The following is a 14,892-nucleotide window of genomic DNA, read 5'->3' on the forward strand; positions in this document are numbered from 1 at the left end:
AGTCCAAAACCACCCCGGAAACACTCCCGAGCCCTCGGGGCTCCTAACCAAACACATACACTAACTCAACAACATCCTACGAACTTAACTGTGCTATCAAATCGCCAAAATAACATCAAAAACAATGAATCAAACCTCAAAACCAATAGTTTTTCTTCAAACTTCATAAACTTTCAAATTTAGAACTTATAGTCCGAAACACGTCAAACGACGTCCAATTTCAACCAAACTTCACAGAAATATCTTAAATCACATATAAGACCTGTACCGGGCGCCGAAACCAAAAGACGGGCCCGATACCAACACGTTCTAATCAATTTTTTTCATTTCAATTTTCCTTAATAATTTCAGAAAAACAATTTTACTCAAAAATTCATTTCTCGGGCTTGGGACCCCGGAATTCGATTCCGGGCATACGCCCGAGTCCCATATTTTTCTACGGACCCTCCGGGACCGTCAAATTATGGGTCCGGGTCCGTTTACCCTAAATATTGACCAAAGTCAAACTTATTCATTTTAATACCAAATTTTAGCATTTTTCACAGAATTTCACATTTAGGCTTTCCGGCTACGCGCCCAGACTGCGCATGCAAATTGAGGCGACAAAAAATGAGGTTTTCAAGGCCTCGGAAGCACGGAATGAATAGGAAAATAGGTGATGATCCTTTTGGGTCGTCACATCTTGTATCTCACTGCTAGCAGACCTGACATTATTTTCAGTGTAGGACTTTGTGCTCGTTTTCAGGCAAATCCAAAAGAGTCTCACTTTACTGCTGTCAAGAGCTGGTAGATTTTGGAATTGAAGTGGGATGTATTCCAATATTCTGTGATAACACTAGTTCTATAAGTATGACAAAGAACCCTATTCATCATAAGAGGACTAAGCACATAGATGTTAGACACCACTTCTTAAGAGATAACTATGAGAAAGGATTGATTTCAATAGAATTCTATGCTACTGATAAACAAATAGCTGACATCTTTACTAAAGCACTGAGTAGAGAAAACTTTGAGAGGAACATGTTGGAATTAAGGATGATTAAGATCACCTAATAGGTCCAGTTCAGAATGCACAATGAAAAAAAAACAAAATGAAAAAAAAATTTGGTTAGGAGTTCCAACTATTGTGTAAATATCTAGATCAATTCTTACTCAGTTTCATACTTTAATCAGTATACTCCTGTGACATGTGTATATATGACTCACTGATCTCTTACAAAGTTTTTTCTATTATGACATTTGAGGCATGTTCAAGAGAGTTCTACTTGAAGAACCTGGTTCATCAGTATATGCTTATGAGAAAGTTCAGGTATGTTTTCTATACGTTGCACAATTAGAAAGATTAATTTTTCAATCATGAGCAGAAGTCCTACATTCATCAAATTCCCAGAAATTCTATCCGTTGAGCATTGAACCAGTTTCATTCTCCTAGAACTCTAAAGAAAACGGGATTTTTGCCTAAAATCTAGCGTCGCTTATTATCCACTAAGAGCCCGGAATTCTAAAGTGATTAGACTTCTAATTGACTCCTGCAAAAAGCTGTCGTTACTGCAATTACTTCTAATCATCTTTAAATACACCACACCTTTTCTTCTTTAGTCCATAACCGTCAAAACTCTTCTCAAGTTCTGATCACCCTTCTTCTCTCCAAAATTCCCAAACTTTTCAAGAAACAATCCACCATGTCTAACCCCCAAGATAATCCTGGCACACCCCCACCAGCATCTCCCTCGAACACATCCTCATCTACTCCTCCTATTGAAAACCCAAAACCTAGGTTTCGTAGGCAGAAAATGATAGCTAGAAAAACTGTAGCTTCTGGAGCTTTAAGGAAAGCTCTAAGTGAGAAATTGAAGGCTAGCCAGAGGAAGGAAAGTCATGCTCAAAAATCTGACTCAAGCTCTAAGTCTGATGATTTTATTTCTGCAAGCGAAGGTGAAGAACATGGGTCTTCAGACACTGAAAATGTTCAAGAAAACCTTGGTGAGGTAAATACTTGTTTGGTATTCTCTGATGTGGTTGAAAAGGTTGAAAATAGATTTGTCTTGGTTGGTCCTGTTAAAGATGTACAGGGGGCTGATTCTAGTAGAAGAGGAGGTAAAAAGAAAGAAAAAGAGAGAGAGGGAGTCAGTAGTAATGTGAGGGGAAATAAGAAAGAAAAAGTATTGGCTATCTGTGGAGGTGTTGAGAGTGTACAACAAGTTAGGGGGAAGTAGTTCTCAGGAGGCGGCTGAAGGGTTTGTTAATTTAAGCAAGCAACAAAATGAACCGGGTTNAAGAAAAAGTATTGGCTATTTGTGGAGGTGTTGAAGAAGGTGGTAACAACTCAGGAGGAAATAGTTCTGGGGAGGCGGCTGAAGGGCTAGTAAATTTAAGCAAGCATCAAGATGAACCTGGTGCTTCTACTGAGGAAACTTTGGCAGAACTTCTGAAGAAGGTTGGGGCCAGTTATGATACAAAGAAGCGCAAGGCTTCCACACAAAAGGCTCCAATTGCTTCCAAGCCAACAAAGAAAAATAAAGTGTCATCTCCAAAGTTTACTGTCCCTTCAGTACCAAAGGGAAGAGTTACTAGAAGCAAGGTGAAGCAAAGTGAAGCAGAATTGCAGAAAGTTCTGGAAGAGAGCAGGAAGAAAAAGAGGGTAAAATGAAAGGCTAAGGTTGTGGAGAGTGTTGAGGTTGCAGAAGAAGAAGAAGAGGAGATAGAACTGGTCCATCAGGAAAGAGGTACAACTGAAGAGGTTCCCACACCCAAACCAAAAGGTTCCAAGACTTCTTCCAAGAAGTCTTCCTCAGTACCTGTACCTGCTGAATCTTCTTTAGCCAAAAGAACTAGGTCTGCTGTGAAGGGTAAACAAAAGAAAATTGTTGATGAAGATGTAGAGTGGAGTGGTGGTGAAGAAGAAGAGGAATCTGAGAAAGACCAAGATAGGTTTGCCATCTTTGGCAGGAGAAAAATTTTTGAAAGGAAGGTTGTTGAAAGACCTGGATGAGCCAGGTATGAGAAGATTGATGGATGCTCTTACTGCACAAGGGTGGAAGGACATGGTCCTTGAGATGGATGGGAGGCTGGCTAGGAATGAATTGATTGAGTTTATGGCCAATGCCACTGTGGAAAATGGGGTAGTCTCCAGCCTGGTGAAGGGTGTAAAAGTGAAGTTTGATGCAATCAAACTGGGTGAGATTCTGGGCATACCTAGTGAAGGGTATGATGATTACACAAGGCAAAGGTGGCCGTGTCTGGAATCTCTCCCCACTGCTCTTCAAATTACTAGGAATTTTTGTGAAGCTGCAAATGCTGAAGATGTACCTGAAGCCAGATTTGTTCAGAAGAGTGAGATGAGACCTGAGCACAAGGTCTTGTTTGAATTTGTTAACAAATGTCTGCTGCCTAGATAGGAAAGGAGGCATACTGCCAACTATATGGACCTGGTGCTTATGGAATGCCTTGTGAGAGGAAAGCAGATAAATTGGCCTGCTTTTATTGTCAAACTACTGGACAGGGTCATTAATGGATCCAAGGCACATGCAACTCCATATGGGTTCATACTCACAACTGTGCTGGACAGGCTAAGGGTGCCTTTGAAGAAATGGGAGATGGCATCAAGCAAGGAACATTTTGGTGTTAGATACTTATTGGCTTGTGACTATCCTGTCAATGCCACCCCAGTTGAACCTGGTTCATCTCTGAAGACACCAGTGAATAGCAAGGTTAGGGCTTTTGTTCAAGAGTGTGGGACTAAGGATGCTGAAATTGCTAGGCTTCAGGTTCGTGTTGCTGATTTGGAAGCTGAAACAGATGGCCTTCGAGCTGAGCTAGCAAAAGAAAAGGAGAAAAGTGAAGGAATGCTTCAGAATATGCTCAACCTTCTCCAAACCCAGCCCTCTAGTTCCTCCAAGCCTTAGGTCCTCCAGTTCTTGTTAACCTATCTAGAACCCCTAGTGACCCAGATTCGGGACTTTTTCTATTTTTGTTGCTCATGTTTGGAAGTTTTTCTTTCTTTTTGTGGTCTGTTTGTGGAAACATATCCTAATCAATGACAATTTGCTTTTTCTCTTGTTCTATGAAGATTCTGATCTTAATAGTTAGTTTTGTTTGTTGGTTGTTGATTAATTGAACCATGTTTTCACTTGCAGTTGCCCCAGTGGCTATGAGTAATTATTAAAATCTGGGATTCACATTATTTGCAACTTTTCGATGATGCCAAAAGGGGGAAGAGATATTGTGCTTTACTTGTTATTCTGAATAATGTGATATTTATAACCTGATTAAACCTGGTCCTTGATGATAAGTTAAAATTTCTAAGTTAAGTGTTGATGATTAAGCTGAGTTCCACAGGTTCTCTGATCAGTAAAAGCACAGAGTTTGTCATCATCAAAAAGGGGGAATTTGTTGGCCCAAGTTCAGGTGAAGTTTTGAAGAATGACAAATGAACTCAGTCATGGACTAGGTCCATCATGTGAGACACAGTGTTTATCAACCTATACATGTGAGATACACGTGAAGGAGATAAGTCTCAAGGATAAAGCAGCAATATCTCCTGAACTGATCGAAAAGGTTGCATATTGGATGAGGAAAGAAAGTATCCTCATGGGAAGAGGACACAATCCGGATAAAGGATAAGGTTGGAGTTTGTATTGTTCAAGGACTCAACTTCGATGGAAGATCAGCAATTGAGTCTCAATCAAACTATGATTACTAACTCATTAAATAACAGTAATTGTTCTCATTTACAGGTATTGCACAAACGCAGAAGTGAAACTAAATTGAGAGCAAAAGAGCGAGGCAATTTTGCAAGCAACTTATGTGAGATTCAAGTGTGCATTCCTGCAGCTACTTGGACAAGATAGAAGAACCAATTTCATTGTGTTTATTCTTATTCTAGTCCAATTGTAGTAGGTGGTTTAAAGTTGTACCTTTCCAGCTTTTGTAGAAGCAATTGTAATAGGTACTTTGAGTATTCAAGTTATAGGCTAACTTGAAGGTGTCGCAACAGTTGAGGTTGTGTGCCACACTAGGATTAGAGTTTAATCCTTAGGTTTACAAGAGTTTTGTAAATGCTGTTTTGGCTCAATGATTTTAGTGGAAGTTTGGGAAAATCCTACTGAGTAGTAGGTCGTGGTTTTTTCACCTTTTGAGCCAGGTATTTTCCACGTAAAAATCTCTGTGTTCTTTATTTAATGTACTCTTAATTTTGCAAACAGTAGTAGTAAGTACACCTAGAAGAACCAGGTTCTTCTAGAGCAAAAATTAGGTACCACACAAATCACCCCCCCCCCTCTTGTGTGGTATTGACGTTTACAACATCATCTCTGATATGAGTTTCTTCACAATCTGCGGCTGCAGATGATAATTTGCGGTTCGCACTTTGAGCTTCTGTGCTTATTTTTGTCCTTGAGTTCAGATCACTCCTTGTTGAGTTGGATTTCATCTTGGGGCTTATTTTCTAATATTCCTGCAATCAAGCATATTTCATCAGTTTTCGGGAACGCTATTAAACGCTTTTGGACTAAAACGAAAGCATTAAACGCATACCCCGAGGACGAAGAAGACTCCGAGGGATCCGGAGGCTAAGAAGACCCCGATGGTCCCGGTGATGAGGCGGGATTCGATGATGACCAGGCCGTTTAGGTGCCTTGTAAAATTTTCTTTCGTTTTTGTACTTTTGTTGAGGTTGTTCGGCCTTTTGTAAAGATATCTCTGTGTGTGTGTGTGTGTGTGTGTGTGTATATATATAAGGCTCTTTTCCCTTCGATAATTTTTGATCTTGTTTCATTTTTCGCTTTTCACAATTGCAAAGATTTTGAATGCCTTAGCACGTAATAATTAGGTCTTGCCGGAGGTTCAAACAAGGCTTGTTCTTAATATTCTTTCGCTCAAGATTCGTGGTGGTCCGGTATGACCGGAAGCTTCCCTTGAAGTATTTACTTAGGATTTTTTAGGTTATAATTTTTTGCCAAAGGTGGCCTTTGAACCGATTTAGAAATTTTGAAGGCCTTATGTTTTGGTTACGGATCTCGGACATCTCCGAGCCATGCTAAGATGGCCGTAGCCTTTTGAGTTTGGATATTGCCAAGTAGGCTTGCTACCCCAAGCTTCGATACCTGAGCCGTCTGGGCTTGCCTAGGACGACAGTCCCCGAATAGGGCGGTCGTAGCCTCTAAGTTTGGGCATTGCCTAATATACTTTGTGCCCCCGGGCTTCGATAGCCTGGGCCATCCGAACTTGCCTTGGACGACAATCCCCGAGTGAGAGTGATCCCTTAGGCCCGAATAGAGGTCGTTCGGCCCTTGGGCTCGATGTCTTAAGGGAACAGAATGTAGCAACAAAGTATTTATCTACAAGGTAAAAACTTCCTTTCATTTCTTTGCGCAATATACAAAGTTTCAAACGTGTTTAAGCCTTTTGCTATGGCTTGGGTGGCCTATGCGGGCATGGTTCATTTGACCGTTTGGACCTTACAGTAAATCCTATCCACCGAGCCTAGCCTGTTCGAGCACAAAGTTTATTTCCTTGCTAAAATCACTGTCCAAGGGTGATGCCCCTCAGTATTCGAGGCCGAACTTTGGAGAAGCCTCGGATACTGTTGATGTAATCTTTGACACCGGTTCATAGTCAGTCTTTAATTCTAAGTTAGCACGATCCACTGTTGCCTCGTTAAAAACTTTGCCGGAAAACCCATTCGGGACAAAACCGGTTCAAGGGAAAAAGAGTGCAATGCGTGCGTTCAGGCCTAAAAGTTGTATTGTTCCTTGATGGTTACCTGCAAGTGTTAGTCCAATATGTAAAAAAAGAAACAAGTGGGGTCCGTGCCTTAGTAGTAGTATCGTTTCAAGTGAGTTACGTTCCAGTTGTTCGGTAGTCCCTCACATTTCATTACTCCAAGTTTGTACGATCCTTTTTCGGTGATCTCGATAATTTGATATAGACCTTCCCAGTTCGGCCTTTCCTTCGTTCGGGTTCCTGGTGCTTAGTGTGACCTTCCTTAACACCAAGTCCCCGACATTGAAGTGTTGAAGGTTGGCTCTCTGATTGTAATACCTTTCGATCCGTTATTTTTGGGCAGCCAACCGGACAAGGGCAGCCTCGCGCCTTTTGTCTAAAAGTTCCACGCTCATACTCATGGCCTCGTCGTTTGACTCTTTTGTGGCATATCAGAACCTAAGACTCGGTTCTCCCACTTCGACCGATATTAGAGATTTGGCACTGTAGACTGATGAAAATGGGGTGGCCCCGGTACTGGATTTTGAGGCCATACGATATGCCCAAAGGACTTTAGGCAAAATTTCTTTCCATTTTCCTTTGGCGTCGGTCAACCTCTTCTTGAGGCTTTGGAGTATGGTTTTATTTGTGGACTCCACTTGCCCCTTCCCGCTAGGGTGATAGGGTGTCGATAGGATTCTTTTGACCTTATGGTCCTCGAAAAACTTGCTCACTTTGCTGCCGATGTACTGTTTCCTATTGCCGCACATGATCTCGGCCGACATTCTGAACCGGCATATTATGTGGTCCTAGATGAAATCAATAACTTCCTTCTTCCTGACTTTCTCAAACGCCTAGGCTTCCACCCATTTAGAAAAATAGTCAGTCATAAATAATATAAATTGAGCCTTACCGGGTGCCCATGGTAGGGGACCAACGATATCCATTCCCCATTTCATGAATGGCCAAGATGACAAGACCAAGTGTAGTAGCTCCTCGAGCTGATGAATCATTGGAGCATGCTTCTGAAACTCGTCGCATTTTCGCATGAACTCCTTTGCATCCTTTTCCATGTCTATCCAGTAGTAACCCGCTCGGATTACCTTTCGGACCAGCGATTCGGCGCCCGAATGATTTCTGCCGGTGCCTTCGTGGACTTCCCTCAAAACATACTCAGTATCTCTCGATCCTAGACATATGGCGAGTGGGGCATCGAATGTTCTCCTGAATAGGGTACCGTCTCACACGCAGAGCCCTTGATTCTTTAGGACCCGAGGATAACTTTTCGGTCTTCAGGTAGTCTATATATTTATTTCTCCAGTCCCAGGTTAAGCTTGTTGAGTTTATCTCGGCGTGACCTTCTTCCACTACCGATCACATAAGTTGTACGACCGTCCCCGAGTTGAATTCATCGTCATTCACTGGCGATCCCAAATTAGCAAGGGCATCAACCTCGCTATTCTGTTCTCGAGGTACATGCTGCAGAGTCCACTCCTTGAATCGATGTAGGGTTACCTGCAGCTTATCCAGGTATCTTTGCATTTGTTCTTCCCTGACTTCGAACGTCCCATTGACTTGGTTCACCACAAGGAGGGAGTCGCATTTAACTTCGATCACATCTTCCCCTAGGCTTTTAGCCAGTTCGAGACCTGAAATCATGGCCTCATACTCGACCTCGTTGTTAGTCAATTTTACAGTCCTAATATACTGTCTAACTACATTTCCTGTTGGTGGCTTCAACACGATGCCAAGTCCAGACCCCTTCGCGTTCGAGGCACCGTCCATAAAGAGGGTCCAGATTTTTGAGGAAGTCCCCGAGTTCAACAACAATTCTCTTTCGACCTAGGGTGTTAGGTCCGACGTAAAGTCGGCCACTAATTCTGCCAAAATTTGAGATATGATGGTGGTCCGGGGTCGATATTCGATATCGTACCCACTGATTTCCACGGCCCATTTGGCCAGTCATCCCGAGAGTTCGAGTTTATGCATTATGTTCCTCAATGGGTAAGTAGTTACAACACATATGGGGTGGCATTGGAAGTATGGTTTTAGCTTCCTAGAGGCGCTTAGCAAAGCGAGCGCCAATTTTTCTAGGTGAGGATACCTAGTTTCGGCCTCGCCTAGAGTTCTGCTAACATAATAGATAGGAAATTGTGTACCTTCTTCTTTCCGGACCAGGACTCCACTTCCCGCCACCTTGGATACTACCAAGTATAGGTACAACTGTTCGCCTACCTTTGGAGTGTGAATCAAAGGTGGGCTCGAGAGGTACCGTTTGAGTTCCTCCTAGGCTTGTTGGCACTCCGGAGACCATGAGAAGTTATTCTTCTTCTTCAATTGTGAGAAGAACCGATGGCTCTTGTCGAAGGACATCGAGATGAATAGACCCAAAGCGGCTATGCGCACGGTTAACCTTTGTACGGCCTTGACGTTGTCCACCATGGTAATGTCCTCTATGGCCTTGATTTTATCAGGATTGATCTCGATTCCCCGATTGGACACTATGAATCCGAGAAATTTTCCGGATCCAATTCCAATGCACATTTTTCTGGGTTCAGCTTAATATTGTATTTCTTCAATATGTCGAAGGTTTCCTGCAAATGCTTCAAATGGTCCTCTGCTCGCATGGACTTAACCAATATATCGTCAATATAAATCTCCATTGATTTTCCTATCTGTTTTTCGAACATCCGATTTACTAGTCGGTTCTAAGTGGCACCGGCATTTTTTAGTCAGAATGGCATTACGTTATAGCAGTAGGTGCCGTACTTAGTGATAAAGGACGTTTTTTCCTGATCGCCCGATTCCATCCGAATTTGGTTGTACCCGGAATAAGCGTCGAGAAAACTAAGGATCTCGTAGCTGGCCGTCGCGTCGATCATGCGATCGATGTTGGGCAAAGGGAATGAGTCCTTGGGATAGGCTTTATTTAAGTCTTTATAATCTACACACATTCTCAATTTATTTCCCTTTTTAAGGATTACCACTATGTTCGCTAACCAATCCGGGTATTTGACCTCCCAAATGGACCCTATTTTAAGGAGTTTAGATACCTCGTCCTTGATGAAAGCGTGCTTGACTTCGGACTAGGGCCTCCTTTTCTGCTTGACCGAGTGGAACTTCGAGTCCAAGCTCAGCTTATGAGTGGTTATTTCCGGGGGGATCCCTGTCATATAAAGGTGGGACCAATCAAAACAATCTACGTTAGTTATAAGGAATTTTGTGAGTTTTTTCCCAAGCTCGGGACTTAACCCCGTGCCCGGGTATATATTTCGATCGGGCAAATGCTCGATCAACGTGACCTGTTCCAGTTCTTTGACCGTCGATTTGGTGGCGTCGGAGTCATCGGGGGCTATAAAGGACCTGGGAACCCCGTAGTCATCATCTTCTTCAGTCCGCTGCTTCTCTGGTTGGGTCGGGGCCGGTGTTGGTAATTTCTATATAGCTTCTTCCTAGGCGATCGGACCCGAACCTTTTGTCGTTGTAAGTGCAGATATCAGGATCACCTCTTCGACTACGAACATTTCCTTTGCGGCTGGTTGTTCTCCGTAGATTGTTTTAATCCCTTTTGGCGTTGGGAATTTGAACACTTGGTGCAGAGTCGAGGGTACTGCCCTCATGTTGTGGATCCATGGCCTCCCGAACAGAGCATTGTACCTCATTATCTCCTTCGATTACATAGAACTTAGCTTCCTGAATGGTTCTAGAAGCATTCACCGGTAATCTTAGTGGTCTCACATGCCATGTTGAATTCTTTTAGAACTCGGACTGCAGGCACGATTCGATCTTGTAGACCGAGCTATTCTACGACCCTTGATCTGATGATGTTGGCCGAGCTCTCTGGATCAATTAACACACACTTAACTCGAGATCTATTTATGAGTACGAATATTACCAGTGCATCGTTGTGAGGTTGCATGATCCTTTCAGTATCCTCGTCGTTGAAAGACAAGGTTCCCTCCGACATGTAATCCCGAGTCCATTTTTCCTTTGTGATGGATACTTTGATGCGCTTTAGCATCGGCCCCTGGGGAACATCGACCCCACCGATGATCATGTTAATGTGTTCCTGCTCGATCTGTTTATTAGATTCGTTATTCCTGAAATGATTCTTGGCTCAATCGCTCGGGAACTCTCGTAGATGTCCGTTGTTGAATAGCCGGGCTGCTTCCTCTCTTAACTGTCGGCAATCCTCCGTTCGGTGGCCGTGAGTGCCATGATATTTGCACAATAGGTTAGGATCCCTTTGGGCCGTATCGGACTGTAGAGGTCGAGGCCATTTGGTGTCTTTGATGCGTTCGATGGCGGATACGATGGCGGCGACGTCGATGTTAAAGTTGTACTCCGAAAGCCTTGGCGCTTCCTTAGGCCCGATGGGCCTGTCAAAACTATTTTTGCTCATGACTCCTCGGTTGTTCTGACCTCGATCACTCCTCCTTTCACTTCTCACGGGGTTTCCCACAGATCCGTAACCTCTTCGGTCCCCATTTTATGGTTGATAACGATCCCTGCTTGATCTCGGTTCATGATCAATAACTCTCTTGACGCTGTCGACGGCTCTGACGGGATAAACGGACCTGGAAGGGGCCCCAAGTTGATCATCTTCGACCCTGATTTTTGATTGATACCGGTTATGCACGTCGGCCCAAGTAACAGCTAGATATTCTATCTGATTTTGTTTCAACTGTTGTGAAGCCAACAAGCTTCAAACATTGAGTCCCTGGGTGAAGGCCTGAACGGCTCAATCGTCCGCGACCAGAGGCAGGTCCATCCGTTCCATTTGAATCGGGACACGAATTCTCTGAGCATCTCATTGTCCCTCTGGTTTACTTTGAAAAGGTCTGACTTCTTGGTCTCGACCTTGATAGCCCCGGCATGTGCTTTCACTAAGGAGTATGCAAGCATAGTAAACGAGTCAATAGAATTAGGAGGTAGGTTGTTATACCATATCATAGATCCCTTTGACAGAGTTTCCCCAAACTTTTCAGCAGGACAGACTCGATCTCATCATCCTCCAATTCATTCCCTTTAATGGCGCATGTGTAGGAGGTCACATGCTCATTTAAGTCGGCCGTTTCGTTGAACTTAGGAATCTCGGTCATGCGGAACTTCTTAGGGATCGACTTCGGAGTTGCGTACGGAGGGAAAGGTGATTGAACAAACTTCTTGGAATCCAGGCCTTTTAATATCGGCAGTACTCCTGGTATTTGATCAACCCTGGAATTGTAGGTTTTCACTTTTTTGTCATTGGCTTTGATTACCCGTTTTGTCAGCTCCTCGAGCATTTTTATGATCTCGGGGTTGGTTCCCGATTCATTTTCATTCGATTTCTCCGTGATCGGTTCATTTCTGCGTGTGACTTCCCAGGACGGCTGGGGCTCAATTCTGCTCGGGGCGCGGCTTTGGTTCTGGAGCTGGGTTATTGCTTCCTGTTGAGCCTATAGCATTTCGAAAATCACTCGCAAGTTGATCCCATCATCTTCGCCGCTGTACGTATTTTGTGCAACCGACCGGACTTCCCTACGGATATTGTTCTCAGGATCGGTAGGCAAATTTGCATTGATGGCCACATTCGAGCTAGCGTCGATCGGGTCCGAGGCTGGAACTCCGTTGAGGTCGACGGGGAGCACCTCGTTAGCGGGTGCTACATTGTTGTTCTCGCCATGGTGGCCGGATTCAGCATCTACGTTTAGAGGGGCCGACTGGGAGTTCGACATTTCAAACTTTATCCTGAAATCAAAGATACTCCAAAGAACAAGTGTAAAATAGAGTGTGTTGTATAAGTTTGTATCAAATAGTCACTATTATCCTTAGCCCCACGGTGGGCCGAAACTGTTTACCCTCAAAATCGAATAATAATTGAATTTGTAAGTGATTTTAAGAATACACGGACTAATATAACACAAAGAAATAAACGGGATTAGATTGAACAAGTAAAGATAAAATGAATTCAAACCACGTTAAGAGGATGACTTTAGCCTTAATGAAATATTCACCCCTAATCCGGGCCTGCAATGACCAGTAGTGATGAATACGAAAAAAGAGCTAATAACAGAGAAAAATAATTATATGATGTCTTAGAATGCGTGTTACAATGTGTGTTATGAATCATCAGACCCCTTTTATATAGTAGGAAAGCCCCACTCTAGGTACAATTCTTATAAAAGGTAAAAATCTTCTGATTAATTGATTGTCGGTTCCTTATCGATACGTGCCGAGACCCCCCCCCCCCCCCCATCCCCCGTGATATCCGTGACCGGATATCACGGCCTTCTGTTGGTCGTGGTTGATTACCTGACAACATTCTTCGAAGTCATTCAAGGCTAGGACTGATCCCGAACCATGACCCCGATACTCTCGAGGGTGGGCGTCATGCCCCTGGACTCCGAATCGATGAGACATTTGCCTCGGTTTCGGCCCTTGTTATCATATCGGGGACCGGGGTGTACCACGAGCCCGATTTTACCCGTATACAATAATATTTACAAACTAGTGTGAGGTAGCTATATATGAAGTTATGAACAAACTTTAGGGCTAAACAACACAATTAGTGAAGAAGACTAACAGATTAAGACTTTTTAAATGACAGTGAAATCCAATTCTTGAAAATATCTCAGAATTAGATTCCAGCATTAGTGGTCCACACCGCCAGCAAATTTGTATCCTATTTGTTGCCCTTATGATTTGTTAATGACCTATCCTCCATGTGCAAACAATAAAAATGACCATAACTTAACATTGACAAAATAATTGAAAATGACTACTTATATTTAAACAAAATCCAACCTCGTTTAATATATAGGCCATCCTGGTCCCTCCACGTGGCACCACCACACGTGTCGGACAACGACAAGTTACCTATCATTGAATTATCAGAACACAGCTTGTCACATATAAAGATTTTCTCACATCTGACTTAACTACCAACCATCTGTTTTTATAAGTGTGTAATTTAGACCAACTTGTGTGTATTTCAATTATTTCATCAGATACTTATTATTTTTTATTAATATAATAAACGAGTAACTCAACCCATCAAAACATAAAAAAGGGAAGCTCGATACACTAAGCTTTCGCTATGCACGGGGTTCGGGGAAGGATCGGACCAAAAGGGTCTACTATACGCAACCTTACCCTGCATTTCTGCAAGAGACTGTTTCCACGTCTTGAACCCGTGACCTCCTGGTCACATGACATCAATTTTACCAGCTAGACCAAAACATAAAAAAGGGCAGCCCGTTGCACTAAGCTCCCGCTATGCGTGGAGTCCGGAGAAGGTTCGGACCACAAAGGTTTATTGTACACAACGTTACCCGTCAAGACATAGACACCTAAAAAGAAATCAACTAACTATTTCACTACTAAGTATAGTTAGTAGTGATATTGAAAGTCATTCAGATATTATCAGGGGTGGCAATTTGAGCCCAAACTCATTCAACCCACCCAGAGATTAATGGGTTAGACTACAAACATTTTAGGGGATAAATTCAAAAATAGCCAGATTTACAAGTGGTCGTTCAAAAATAGCCCAGTTTCAAAAGTAATTGAAATTTAGCCACTTTTCATGTAAAGATAAATTTGAGCGAAAACACTGTTCAAAACCCGGAAAATACGCCAGTATATTATGCTGGAGTAAGTATACTTGAACTCCAGCATATTATACTGGAGTTCCAGGATAAGTATGCTGGAACTCCAGCATAATATGATGGAGTTCCACAGCATAAGTACATTAGAACTCCAGCATAATATACTGGAGTTACAGCAAAGTATACCGGTCCAGTATAATATGCTGGAAGTTCATACACAAGTGCTCGAATCTCCAGTATATTATACTGGAACTTTCCGTGTGTTGGAGTTCCAGCATAATATGGTGAAAGTTCATACACAGGTGCACCGAACTCCAGTATATTATGCTGGACCGCTCTCTGTTGCAGCAAAATAGTGGCTATTTTTCATTGACTTGGTAAACGCTGGCTATTTTTTAATAACCAGTCCGAAAACTGGCTAGACCTTGCTATTTTTACACATTTTAGCTCATGGGACTATTTGGGCTTAGTCCAAATTAATCCATTATTTTTTATAGCCCATTCTGGCGTTTACCTTCTTTTTTTTATTTATTGTATTTTCAATTTTCTGTTTTTTTTGTTTTTCTGCAACACCACCCCCCCCCCCCCCCCCGTAGTTTAATTT

The sequence above is a fragment of the Nicotiana attenuata genome, chromosome 11 (assembly GCF_001879085.1).
Source record: "Nicotiana attenuata strain UT chromosome 11, NIATTr2, whole genome shotgun sequence".
NCBI lineage: Eukaryota > Viridiplantae > Streptophyta > Magnoliopsida > Solanales > Solanaceae > Nicotiana > Nicotiana attenuata.